Source organism: Halyomorpha halys, unplaced genomic scaffold (genome assembly GCF_000696795.3).
Source record: "Halyomorpha halys isolate HHAL.00 unplaced genomic scaffold, Hhal_1.1 Scaffold348.1, whole genome shotgun sequence".
Lineage (NCBI taxonomy): Eukaryota > Metazoa > Arthropoda > Insecta > Hemiptera > Pentatomidae > Halyomorpha > Halyomorpha halys.
The window spans coordinates 1,200,563-1,215,170 of NW_027116547.1; the positions used below are offsets into that span (position 1 = coordinate 1,200,563).

Genomic DNA, 14,608 nt, shown 5'->3' on the forward strand with positions numbered 1-14,608 from the left:
GTGTTTTATTTCTGAAAACCACTTGCTTACATAAGTGCATTTCTTTTACTACTAATAGCGTTTTATATTATATTTAATGATAATTCATTCTGATAGTACTTATCACGAAATAAACTGAGCTTATTGTCTGATATACACAAACAGGTTGGCTAAATCATGGATCATCACTTTACTCCACTTAAAAAAAAACAACTCAGAAGCCATATAATGAATAATATGGGTATTAAGTATATGGAGATAAAACATTTATTTTTGTCCTATCAGATCCATCATTTTGCCCACTGTGTGTCCGGTAAATTAAGGTAATATCGGAGGATATTGTTCAGTTTTAGACTTGTAGAATTTTTTGAAGTTGAATAGTAGTAATTTATTGGTAATTAATTGGTTATTAATTATGTTTTTAATGAAAATGTGATACATTTTAATGCATTTTTTATTTGTATATATATATTTTTTTCATTTAATTTTTTATAATGGTCATTTATTTGTTTTAGGTTGAAAGGATTATTTACCGTATTTCCTATGAGTGTAGGTGAGTGTAAATTAATTGTAATTGTGTTTATAACATGATTATTTATTTTGTAATTTATAACGAAAATAATTATTTATAAATTCTATTTGAGTATTTACTTTTTATTTTATGATCTATGGTAAATTGCAGAGAAGCACATAAAGCCGGGCTATATTTACTCAACGAATCAACAAATATTTACAAGGACAGCATGATATTAAATCTCTTACATTTTCATATGCATTAAGTAAACATATTCTAAATTACTGTAAATATATTCATCATTTCAATTGTGTGAATGTTATCATTTCTATCAAAATTTTAACCAACAAGAAACTGAATATAACAGGACTGAATAAAGCATGATATGATAAATAAACGTTTTGTTATATCAGTAATTTAAAATATAAAATCATTAGAAGAATTTATTGAAAATAAATTCATTTCTAAATTCCAATATCACTTGAATAGTAAGTGAAACATTTAGTTATATTATACATATAATGTATGTAGGATAGTGCCAAGTTGAGAGACTGCTTTAAGTTTTATTATTATAGGTAGATAAGAATAGTTTGCGTACTATGAGCTTTAAGTAAGAAAACCAAAAACTTAAGCTTTTTTCCTTAAGAATTCATGGAAATGGACGAGATATAAATAAAATAGACATTAGGAAATAAATGTATATTAAAACGCTAAACAAACAAGCTTATTGACTGACATCATAAGGGTTACTAACAAAGCCAAAAATTAGGCCAAAACAAACAGCTAATGAAAAACCGGTTTCCCATTTATGAAAATAGAGTAGAATATAAAAAATATTTTAGGATGAGGCACAATATAACAGAATTATGAAGAGGTGTATTTTCATGACTAATAATGAGCAACACCATTATTGTGAATGAAATGAGTAATTTTGGACTGAGGCGTAGCCAATTGTTCACTTTAAAATCCCGATTTAAATCTGTTTCGGTTGTATTTGAATTGAAACTTTGCAGCAGGTAAAAATAAATTTGTATCGAATCTTAATAATACTCCCAGCTCAGTTGGCAAAACGCCTCCAGTGGCATCATAAATTTGATGGCGTCAAAATTAGACTTTAGAGCCTTGGAGTAAAATACTTAATAAAAATATAATAAAATAATGAATTTGAAAAGATAAAAATGAACAACAATAATTAACACAATATATAAAATAAGAATAGAACAAATAAGTTGAAACTATATGTCATATCATAAAACATAATATGACAAACAAATCTGATAAAAGATAAGAAGAAAAAATCAAATACAATCAAACTAAAAGTAATAATTGAAAAGGTACAATTTATGCTAATATACATATTTACAAGTATGCTTGAAATTCTGAAACATAAAATACAGAGAATATATAAACCTTATTTGAAACTTCTTTGAAGCAATTGTTATTCCGGAATTGGGTGGACAGAAGGTGGTCGAAGATTTGAAGGCTGGAAGGGTATTAAAACTACGACTGAAAAAGGGAATAGAATTCCATAGGGAAGAGGAACGGATAAGGAAAGATCTACCAAAGGCTGCGGTTCGATGTGCAGTTACATGAATGAAATGTGAGTAATTTTGGACTAAGGCGTAGCCAATTATTTACTTTTAAATTCCGATTTAAGTCTGTTTCGGTTGTATTCGAATTGAACCTTTGGCAGGTAAAAGTAAATTTGTATCGAATCTTAATAATACTCGCTGCTCAGTTGGCAAAACGCCTCCAATGTCTCCTCATAAGACACGAAAAATGCTAAAAGTCTGAAGGCCGTGAGCGGGTATTGCGGAAATGCACTGAGGATTTAAATTGAAGGATATCAGATATGTACGATGGACGGTGGGATTAGATAACTTGATAGATGAAGGAAGCAAGAAAATATTTACGACGGAAGAAGGGGTAAAGCCACTTCAATTCTTCAAAAATCGGGTGACAGAGGCGTCCGAATATTAGTACATTACCGGAATTTTAGAGAACTCACGGTGTTAAGCCACCTCAATTCAACATGGTCTCCTTGTCGGAAAGCTTAACTAAAAATAAATAAATACTGGCTCGGATAAAACATTTATTCGTAAATTAAATTAAATTTAATACATAAATTATATTGAAAACAAATAAAAACCTTCTAAATAATATAGAGCTCAATTAACAAACTAATAAAAAAAAAATTCCTTTGAAAACAAATTACTATAAAAAAAAATTGCTAATTACAAAACTGATGAACTCCGATGGGTCGGGGTCCTGCAGTTCGTACCGAAAAGGTCGGAGACGAAGTTCTATCTTAACGTAGGTGGGCCCACATAGCAAACTGCTCCGAACATCTCATCCAGAAAGGTCTGGTGACAAGTACAGCGACTGGGCGACTGTACATAGGCTACTCGACTGGGCGAGTGTACATGGGCGACGTGTCGACGGGGCGACTGTACCATGACCACTGAACTTGTAGTATTGTTGTGGCTAATAATCCTACTAGCCGGTATTTCACCATACAAACATTACAAGTATAATTCGTTTTCCTTTAAACCAAAACACTACACAGTGATACAGAATTATCACAAAAATACACAGTAAACAATGTAATTGTTTAATAACAATTGAATATATTTATTGTCTATTTAAAAAATATATAAATTTTAATTAATGTATATATATGGCGTTAACATACCGCCCACCAATTTTTGCCTTGGGGCAAAAATTCAAAGTTAATTTACAATGACTAGTTCGAGGAAAGCAATGGGCCAATTTCATGAAACATAAGAAAACATTGTACTCAAACTGAACAAACTACAATTTCAATTGTAAGCTTAATCTGACTGAAAGATTTGTTCTGTTATCCTCCTCTCCCCAAGTGCACTGTTCTCTGAAAGAACACTTCACAGCTAACTTGATTGTCAGCTGGTCAGAGGTCACTTTTTATAATAGAAAACAAAATTGAATATAATCTTTCAAGAAATTTTCCATTACTTTGTAAGTCTAGAATAAGTACACTAAGTAATAGAAGACACGTTTAGGAATTTTAATAGACAAAAGCAACTTGTAAGTCACCATAAGTACAATTCATAATTTTGAAATATGTTGAAACAAAATTTAAATATCTAAATGAAATATGAAATCCATTTTGGTTCAGACATTTAGTTCTATGCATGCCATAGTTTAAAGTTATACACCCAACCAAAAAAAAGTTTACCTTCCATCAAGAAATAACTAAACGTGTTTGATGATTACGTTGCTCATCAAACTATGTCAAACTTAGAGTAGTTCAGAGTTTTAAAATCTACTGAGGTTGCTCAATGCTTTTTATTTATTTTGTCTTTTAAAGTTCAAAGAATTGAATCGATAGCAGAAAAATCTATATAGACTACAATAATTTGGAATTAATATCATCTACACTGATCGTAGTTTATCGTAAAACTCCTTACAATGAAGACGTTCAAATAGAGATTTTCCGTCATTAGTTCATTAATAATTAAAAAAAAAGAACCTAAATAAAGAAAACTTTTAAGGATACTTTCTACCCATCACTAGTCTATGTATGCCATAAAACACATAGCTTTGGGTTTTACGCTAAAAACAGAAAATCTATAACTTTTAAAGTATCTTATCATAAAAGGTACCCATATTATAAACAATGTAAATAAAACTAAGATGATAATGTGCAATGGGAAAGTATCAAAGTATTTCCAGAGGTATTGTAAAACATCTCTGTCAGTAGACAATTTCTGCTTTAGCAAAATTAAAAATGAATGTATTAACTAGATGTTGAGGCAATGAGGTGATGTCAGAGCTGTGAATACTACTGCATTCTTCTTCTTTTCAATCTTTGGCGCCCAACTTCTAGTTCGACGTTCAATGAAGATGGAGACTCGAACAGAAAAGCATCTCGTCTACCGACAGCGGTCACAGCCTGTTCCAATAGGACGACTATTTCATTGGTTGCTAGCCGTGAACAGGGCTGACTTAAAGGAAATTGAAAGCACCCCGATGTGGTTTTCTGAAGACCTACTGATTCTGTTGATAATAGCAGATGTTGAGCATTACCAGACGGAGATTCAGGTTCAGTCACAGAAATCAGAGGGTTCACCCTTCGGTCGACAGTTCTGTTTTCTTCCTGAATCTTGGTTATAGGAGGCGAAGGGGTATTACCTTCAGGTCTAAAGGCACAAGATTTTCACCACTGTGATTGGTAAACTGAAAACTAATGGCTGTACCTCGAGTAATTGAACGAGTTGGATGAGTAGGTACGAGCATGACAGGCTGCTTGAACTGGAGACTTTGAAAGTGCTGAGAAAGGGACCCTACAGGGTTGTCACAGTATCTAACTCCAGAATAATGAATAAGGAAACTCGAGGGGCTAAGATGCGAAACACCACCACTAATAGCTTGATGTGGTGAAGGAGGCGGACTGACCCTCATCTGTTGGGGATCAATGCAATGGTGATACTGTAGTTTAGAACTTTGGCTCACATTATCAATGGTTTTCTTCAACTGCTTGTGCTCCACCTGAAGTCCTCTTACAGAAGATTGTTCAGAACAGAAGTGGTTCGCTCCTTCACTGGTCCGCCTTACAGGAGAGTATCTTTCGCGACCGCCAGAAAAATGGTGCTGCATTTCCTTCAAGCAGTCTCTTCCACCTGAAGGTAACCATTGAGTGTCCTGAAGTGGTGGTAAGAAGTAATGCTTCCCAAGCCTGTTTTTCTGCGCAGCATTTCGGGGACCAATTTGCACAACTTGAGGAACTGTTTCTATCTCCCAAAATTTAATGTTTAATATAAATTTTAATTAATATATATGGCGTTAACACACGGATTAAACAAAAGAGAGGCTTTTCATTTTTTTAGTACCTGGTTTTAAATCAAGTCCTTGTTTCTGAAATTACATTTTAAAGATTAGTAGGTAGTAGCTAATGTATTTTCTAATAATATATGTCTTTACTGATTCGTACTCTCCCTACGGTTTATATTTTTCGTTATATATATAGTTTTTGTTTTATTAAAAATATATGACATTGACCAACCTTTCGGTGTCCTTATCCGTTTTCAGAGTTCTATTGTACAACAAAATTTTAATATCACAAATCCACGTAGCTCCGTGCATCAAATACATGGAGCTTTATTTCGTCCTTTTTAAAGAACTGACACTTAAAATAGAATGGAAACCACCTAGACTAACTATCTTTCAAACTAATCGTAAGTATTATATTTAAAAAAGAAAGAAAAGAAAAAAAATGAAATATAAGGAGTTTATAATAATAGAAAAAAATGAAAAGTTACGAATCACTAATGGTTTATATTATAAATATTAACCTTTCCGGTGTAGGAATATGGTATATAAAACGTATTCTATAGTAATAATACAACATGTATGTTTATAGTTTCATGCTAATTATTCGATTAAATAAGTTGATGTTGGTTTTAAATCTTCAAATTGTTTTATTATTTCCAAATTATTAAGTTTCCTTTAATTTACTTATTAATGTTTAGGTAACAGATATTTCAATTTGTCAGCTAACATACATACATGTCCTTCACTATAACCAAGTAAATATTCTTAAATGAATTATATTTGGAAATATTAATAATAAATGTTTCTTTTACTTTTAGCAAATGAAAACCTTTAGCAACTGGCTGACGTGACAATGCCCAATGACTATATTCCCTTCTGGTTGGGTCCTAACGTCAAAGCCTTCAACAGCAATGCCATATTAATTCCCTTTGATCTGTTTATACCCGCTATGCGTTTCCATAATCTATATTAACCGTTTTGCTCAACATATATTAGTCTACAACGCGAATTTCTCAGAACCTCTAATGAAAGTTTTATATCCTTTCTTCAGGTACATCATTTTTCATGTTAGTATAAATTTTCTTTGAATGATATTTAGTTATATTATGGTCAAGCTAGTATACATATTCCATTTCTTGGAAATTATGAAAAGTACTCATTATGGAATCTTGGAAAGTACTCATTATGTAATAATCACACTTAATGAAGGGTTTGGAAAAAAACAAATATTATCGAAGTATATTTACGTACCTACCTCTCTCTAATATGGCAGAAAGCATGGAATTCATATGTACTTAAATTTAAAGTTAAATTTTATACAAACCAAATCCACACCAATAACGTTAAATGATATTTTTCCTACTTCATTAATCATATTATAATTAAGTTAATTGTGTTTTATTATCAAGCTTATTTAACTTCCAATATTACAGTTTACATATAAATAAAATATGTTTAATACTTTTTATTATAATTACTGAGGTAATTATATTATGCCAAAAACCATATGGATAGACAGAATTGACAAAGATTCGAAGGAGCTGTATGCAACAAACTGGAAGGCAGGTCAGACTAGCGTAGAGTCCAGGAAAGGCAAGCGTAGAGAAGGCTAGTTCGGGCGACCAAAGATCTATAAAGTATGTAGAACCAACCGAATGAAAAAATAAATTATAAACAGGTGTTCACTATAATTCACTTAACTACATATATTTTTTCTGTCTTGTTGAAACGTAAAACAGACGCTTATGAGGACTTGATGAAAAGATATAAGGCATATTAAGACTGGGGAATAGTATTATAGTTGGGCTACGAGCCTGGACATGAAGAACAAAAGGTACTTTCGGTCATTATCTTTTCAGATAGTAATTAAGATAACAGTCCTCAACTTGAATGCTATAATTAAATATGAGGAATATACCGTTTATTACTTTATAAACGGGACCTTTCTTTCATTTTATTACAGAACATGAGATTGTCATTTGAGATTATTTCCTTTTGTTTATTATTTTATATTCCTTTTATTATTTATTTTATGTAGTGAAACTTGTTATAACCTACCTAAAATGAAGATTAAATAACACATAAGTGCCAATCATTGGTTATGTGGATTAACTTTACATCCTCTCCAATCAGGTCTTTGAATCCCACATATATTTCAAGATAATAGGTATTTTTTTAGGCCATTCTTCCCAAACTATAATTAATATAATAATAATACTTAATTTATTTTTCTTTTATTAATTTTCGATAGTAAATTAATTATTATTTCGGACAAATACCCCAATACCGTGCTCCTTGTCATTCACTGGCACAATAATATAAGATAAATGATAGCCGCATTGTTAAAACAGAAAGAAAATACATTTTTCATGGTTGGGCGAAGCTTGGGTAGCACTATAGCATTTAATGGGACAGAAAATTGGTCATTCGCTTTTAGTCGGTCGTTCGATTGTTTAGGTCGATGGCTGATATTTGGCATCTATCTTTACAATGCACTGCATGTCGATTCCGACTATTACAGTACTTATAGACAAAGGTATTAACTTACAATCCATTACTAAAGACATGATCTACATGGTAATAATAAGGACTATCTGGACATATGGAGTTGAGCTTTGAGGCTTCATTTAACCTTCAAATTCCTCTGGCATCCCATCCTCACAATCCAAAATCCTTCGCAAAATCCTCAATGCTCCTTTCTTAGTCACAAATAAAATCATCCATAAAGACCTTAATGTTTCGTATATCACCGATCTATCCCGAACCAGATTTCAATCCTTCCATTATAAACTCCCTAACCGCACAAAACCACTTTCAGACCTTGCTTCCTCCTCATATTCCTGAAAATCCTCCGAGGCACCTAAAACGAAGATGGCCTGAGACCTTCTAATGTAGAAATGATTTTAGATTGCTACCAATGTGTAGTTTCTCTACAAGCCTGTATCATAACATCAAATTTACTAGATCTATTTTTAGGTAAATACAGTTGTAAATGTAAATAAAAAATATTTACAATGAAATGATTAAAAAGCTTGATGCATAATTGAATGAAATCTAACCACTTTGGAAATTTCAATCATATGCTGGGAACCATAGTTAGTTAGTTGGTTAGAAATTAGGTTCAGGAATTAAGGCGCAAATCCTACTGATCATCAACGCCAATATTTTATTCATGTATACATTCAATCTTCAATTATGTATATGAAACATAAATAAATAAGATGTAATAATAATAAAAATAGAAAAAAATATATATAAACAGACAACGAAAACATAAATACAAATAGCTATATTTACAAATAGGTCTTGTTTTTTGGTTTTTTTTTTTTTCAGAAAACACATAATCTTATTTAAATGTTTCTGCATTTCCCAAGACCTCTGATATATGTAAAGGTATGCCTAGTTCATTTATTCTTCTAGTGTAAAAAACACACACATCGAAGATATGATTTATTGTCATTCTTTGATTACATTTCTGGCATCTGGGTGGATCCTCCTTTGTACTTCAGTGAAGGTGTATGAGCCTTGTGTGCCCTCATAGTTAGTAGATTGAAAGGAAATAGTGGCTAAGTTTTTAAGTGACAGATATTTTTAATTGGTATATTTTTCATAACATAACATTGAATGTTTTTAAATACTTTTTATATAGTGAGATTATGCTTATAATAAGGCTTTCGTGGTAGAGACAATCTTTATATTATATCTTAGAACAAATCTATATATAGATTAATGCAGTAAGTTTTATAAATGGATGCGTAAAACCTTTTTTTTACCTCATCCAAACGCCAGTTGTCCTTCTACACAATACGATTGACCAAGAATATTGAAAAGAAGTTGATGGCCAGGTCCACAGTTTAATCCCGGCAGAGTGTAATAGCGAGCTGAATTATTCTATAAAAGGAGGAACGGGCATTGGCCCCATGGTCTACTTCTCATGTCCCAGGGCTGATGCGTAAAATATAAAGGATGCCCTGAGGCTCACCTGCTTCCTCAATAGTAAGGGTTCATTCATCTGGGGGTCCAGGGTAGAGATCATTCTTTCATGGATATCCATCTCACAGATGTAAGCGTACCCTAATTAATACAGCAACATTCGCAAATAACATCTGATATATATGTTTTGTGTTTCATTACGTACATAAAACTATTTCTGATATTATATCACAATTTCTGATAAAGCTTAGCGTTGTAATAATACCAGAAACATTAATAAAACATAATAAGGGTCATTTTTAAGCATGTCTTTTAAAATTGTAACATACTGGTATAAGAGACCATAATTTAACTTTCCTCACTCAATTGTGTTTTGTTTTAGTATTATTTATAATCAATATATAGTTTCGTAATAATTTACTTTATTAATGTTCATATTTTTGTTGTCAACGTTTCGATGTTCAGGAATCTTATTAACACGTGTTGTAATTAATAAACAATCATATAATTTTACTTTACAGTCAACGTCATGCCGATGTAGAAAGCCTGGAAACGTAATTAGCAAAACTGTGAGCATAAATGAATGAGAATAGAGATAAATGAAATTATTAACAATTTACCCTCCATCGTAAAAGCAAAGTGTTATGAATAATGACAGGCTAAGTGAAGTAACAAATTGGCGAAGACCAGACTTCCTGTCTTAAAATAAATGGGACAAGTCCTTGTAAAAAATTTGCAAATGACATCATCATAATGTAATCTATCCACTTTATACACTGTCAATATTCTTGAAGGTTGCAAGAACACTTGGTCTTATAAAATATTTCATACAAGTAAAAAATGGAAGTGATACACATTTTTATCTATTTAATTGGACAGAACTAAAATTCTCATATGTTAGGTTTCGTAAGCACCAATGATATGAGTGAATGAATGAATCTGAAAAAAAAATTGAATTTGATGTTCATTTATCCCTACTTGAAATTGGAAATTTCAATTTTAAACTTCTGAAAACTACCGTAATTAAAGTTTTTTCTAAAAATAAAACAAGGTGCTAAGTGGAAAGGAGAATTTAAAATATCTTCTTTGCAAAACTCCCTATTTTCCCTGAAATGCCACATAACACCTTTGTTCACCTATGTCTTCATTTGTTTGACTACTTTTTATCTTGTCCCGAGTTGATAAAAATTGATTTTACTTCTATTCCCAACCACCCAAACCCATTTGTTTCTAACCTGGCTTCTTCTTCAATACCTGATAATCCCCGATATCTTCTTCTCTAGTAACGTAATTGAAGTTCTATCAAAGGGTAGATTCTCTACATGTTTGTATCTTGTTATTTTATATCTAATATCAAATTTTCTTGTTGTATATAATTTTACACAGTTTTAAATAAAAATAGATAAATTCCTAAAAAAAAAAGCTTTTATTAACGTTGGGAAAAAATACAGGGTTACAAGTTGTTATCCTTCATTTGTTTTTAATTAGTAATTAAATTTTATGGGCTTAGACAATTTTTGAGTATGAACAAACTAAATTGCCTAAAGAAGTCTCAAATTAAATTCATTATTTAAATAGCTAAAGATTCATCCAATTTGGGATCAGTAAGAGATTAGTACATTTGTCAACTTTCATTATTGAAGGTGTATACCTTCCTATAGAACTTTTAATTAAAATTCAAATCTCTATCGCTACAATCCATGAAGTGTTAAGGGTTCAGCTAGACCAACGGTCGCGTAAGGAGGTAATTCGGTCGGGATCACGCTCGACCGCCAGAAAGATCTTATAATTATGATTTTAAAATTCACTATAATAATCACATTTACAATCGGAGAAAGTTTGAATTTTATTAAGAAATTGACAATTTGTATTTTCAGAAGTTGAATTGACTATCCGGGGTTCTATTGCCTTCTTCATATTATATTCCTTATTCAGAACAGATATTGTTTTTATAAGAGAAAAACACACCAAAATAATCTCAAATTTTAGAACATATTTGAAGACATTAGTCAAGTACCAAATCGATAAAAATATATTTTGCATTTAGAGTAGTAGGAAAATGGCATTATTAGTAATTTTTTTAAAAAATAGTTTACAATAACATATTGTGTTAATTGGCGTAATTATATAATGAATGTGGTCCTAATTCATAAGGCCAATAGAATATACTAATTAATTCAATAATAGCATCACATAAATGAATTACATCACCTTTGTCCCGTGCTTTGCTTTTTCCAACTGATCTATTTTCACTAAAACCCATTTGTAGTTTTTTTATATTTTGAAAACTACTTATCCAAGAGGTTGTCAAACTAGTCAGGTCATTGTTTAGGTCGAAAAATAGGCGGTTCCGTAACAAAACATAATTCAACCCTTATACATCAGGTTTGAACCGGGGCACGTTGCGGTCGCTAATCGACAAATTTCACAAATTAGAGTTTGTATATACGATTTTGACCCGATTAAACTGAATTAAATGTATCTTAAACTATTGTAAGTGGTTTTCAGAGTATTCATAAAAATATGTAAAAGTGTTAGTTACAGGGGAATACCCAAAGCCATTTTAAAATTACTCGTTGCAAAACGTTTCGTCGATTATTCCCCTTCTAAATTCTTTAATCACTTTTTCTCACTTATGAATTTTACAACTTAATATTTTCGGTTTAATGATGTGTAAAACTTTACATTATGTATTTAAATTGTCATATTTTTCATTGTACCATTTATATCGGTTTATTTTTCATGTTACTCATGATTTAAATTTTATTTTTTCATCCTTTACTTACAACAGTTTTCTTTTCCATACTATTTACAATCTTCTTCTTTTAAATAGTTGTTACTTTCTTATATGCGGGTTATGTTGTCCTTATTTTAGCTAGTCATATTGCATGCCTACTGCGTTTATGTACACGATAATAAAATAAGTAATATATTTTCCTTATTAGTATTCTCCTTATTAATCAGATTCACACACCGTCTTCTTATTATAATACATATTTCGTCCATATCTACGAAATACTTTTTAATTTCGGCGACATTTTAATTTGTGAAACTTATATTTTTTTTGAATTACGAAGTAGTTTTTACAATATTTAGTATAAATCAAAATGCATTAGTTTCATCGTTAACCATATGATAAAATACTACGGCGGTTGAGGTTTTCATTTAATGCTGTATAAGGTATTAAACACAGCGTGCTTTGTGCTTTCTGCAGATGTAGAAGTTTATATTACTCATAATTTTACTGCTCCAGCATAAAATTTAATTTAGTCAGAACTGCCTCCGAGAACCAAGAGTTATAAATTATCTGCGCCTACCTTCCGTCCGGAATGAATCATTTAGTTAAGCCTGTTAAAGTTTATTATAGTTATAAGACATTTATTTTATTATTATCCTGTTACTACTGTCCCTCAAGAACCCGAGTATTCTCTACCACAGCTGACCAATCTTTACAATCTCTTGCTCTCTCCCTCCATCTTTGAACATTCCTCCTCCACATCGTCCAGGTATCTGATCCAGGGCGTCCTCTATTTCGTTTTCGATCCGATTCTGCATAGAGCATTTTCTTGGATATCCTCTCTAAATGTCCAATCCATCTTATTAGCTCCTCATTCCTTCTTCTTCTCAAACTTCAATTATTTGAGAATCTTATTCATATCATTGGTTATACCTTTCTGTACCAGGAGTTGAGCATCCGTTCCGCTATTCTAGTCATGGGCAATGTTTCACACCCATACTTAACCACTGGCCTAAGGATGACTTTGTAAATATCCACTTTCATTCTTTTAGAGGGAGCTGTAAACTTCAACTTTTTGCAGTGAGAAATGACATATATTTCCTTCTGCTATCCTTGCCTCTATTTCGCTTCCTACTTCGTTGTCATCGATGACCAGTCATCAAAACTGAAACTGTGATCTCTGAAAGTTACTTTACTATTCACTTCCTTGACATTTCTAAAATATTTCTTGAGCTGTTATTGGAATATTAATACACTTAATTCATTGCTTTCTATTTAATACGCCTTTCGTCTTGGGTCAGTAGCTAGTGCTCTCCATAAACAACATTTTCATCTCTCTATTTATTACTGTCCACTCTCTAAAACCATATATTCACTAAAGTCCTCCTCTATTCTCACCACTAATTTTATAGATATCGACTTATTGACTATCAATTAAGAGGGAACTAGAGTAAACTAGAATTTATTTATATTAAAAACACGCTAGACGCAAATTCAGAGGAAGAAGTGCAACATTAACAATTTTCAATAAAATTCATTTTTTGAATTAACTAACCTACCTTCATTAATTAAGTAAGCGACTATGCTCATTTCTCTTTAGATAATTAAAAAACAATTTATATTCAATTAGAATGAATCAGTTTATAACGATAACGATAATCTTTACGGTATTCAATAATATTGTTTATAGCTATCAAAATATTTTTTTCCATTATCATTTTAAAAAAAAAACTTAAGTCTCTTAATAATAGACGAACCTCTTTAAGAAACTTTATGTTTTGGTTCTCTGATTATTAGGGCATGTTCTGAGAATGATGGGATCTCATGCATAATTTACGAAGCAACCAAGAAACTTTTTGACGTCTTGTCAGTCTCGATATGTCTTATCAAGGAAATACTCCCCGGAAATTAATTTTATAGTAAACTACCCACAGGAATCTTTCCCCATCTTAGTCTTGGATCTTTTCTCCCCATTCGAGACAACTCAAGTCTTCTGAGATACTCGGAATTTGTAAGATACTGTTAGTCGTTATGCTAATAATAATACCTCGGTTTTCTTATATAATAATGGACTTAATAAAAATACTTGTTTAAAAAGTAGGAATTTGTTTTTTCTTAAACATTAAGTATTTTTAGTTAACGGTTCATTTGTACCGAAACACGTTGTGAGAAAACGTTGAATCTGTTTTATTTTTATTACTTAATTTTATAAGAGTTCTAAGACATAGTATCTCCTAATAATTTAGGTCCAATTGACTGGGAGAGTATAACAATTATTAATTAAGGTAAAGTGAAAAAATGTGATTATTATATTATATAATTGTCACAATGAAGTTAATGAGTAATTCTCTTTAAATTAAATATGTCTTTGGAATTTTTAACATTTATATACGGCAATATACACTATTTTGAAGTTTATATAGAGGTTTCAATAAGGAGAAATTAGTTGTCAAAAAATGAAATTATTGTGAATATTAAGAAGTATGCCTGGTGATGGGGAGGTGGTCCCGGAATCTTATTACAGACATGTGATAAAATTAAACAAATTTATTAATTCAAAATTGTTCACCTTATTACATTAATAAATTTAATAGTATTTCCTGTTTTCCACTATCGGTGGTTTTATACATTATATA

At 31.1% G+C, this 14,608-nt stretch overlaps 1 long non-coding RNA gene across 1 annotated transcript in view; it reads left to right on the plus strand.

The window, feature by feature from the left end:
- The window catches only part of LOC136797251 (uncharacterized), a 239,351-nt gene that overhangs the window by 129,053 nt on the left and 95,690 nt on the right, over positions 1-14,608 (plus strand). The window contains exon 3 of the long non-coding RNA XR_010845098.1: positions 495-532. This is a non-coding gene — a long non-coding RNA (uncharacterized lncRNA). The remainder of the gene's footprint in view (positions 1-494; positions 533-14,608) is intronic.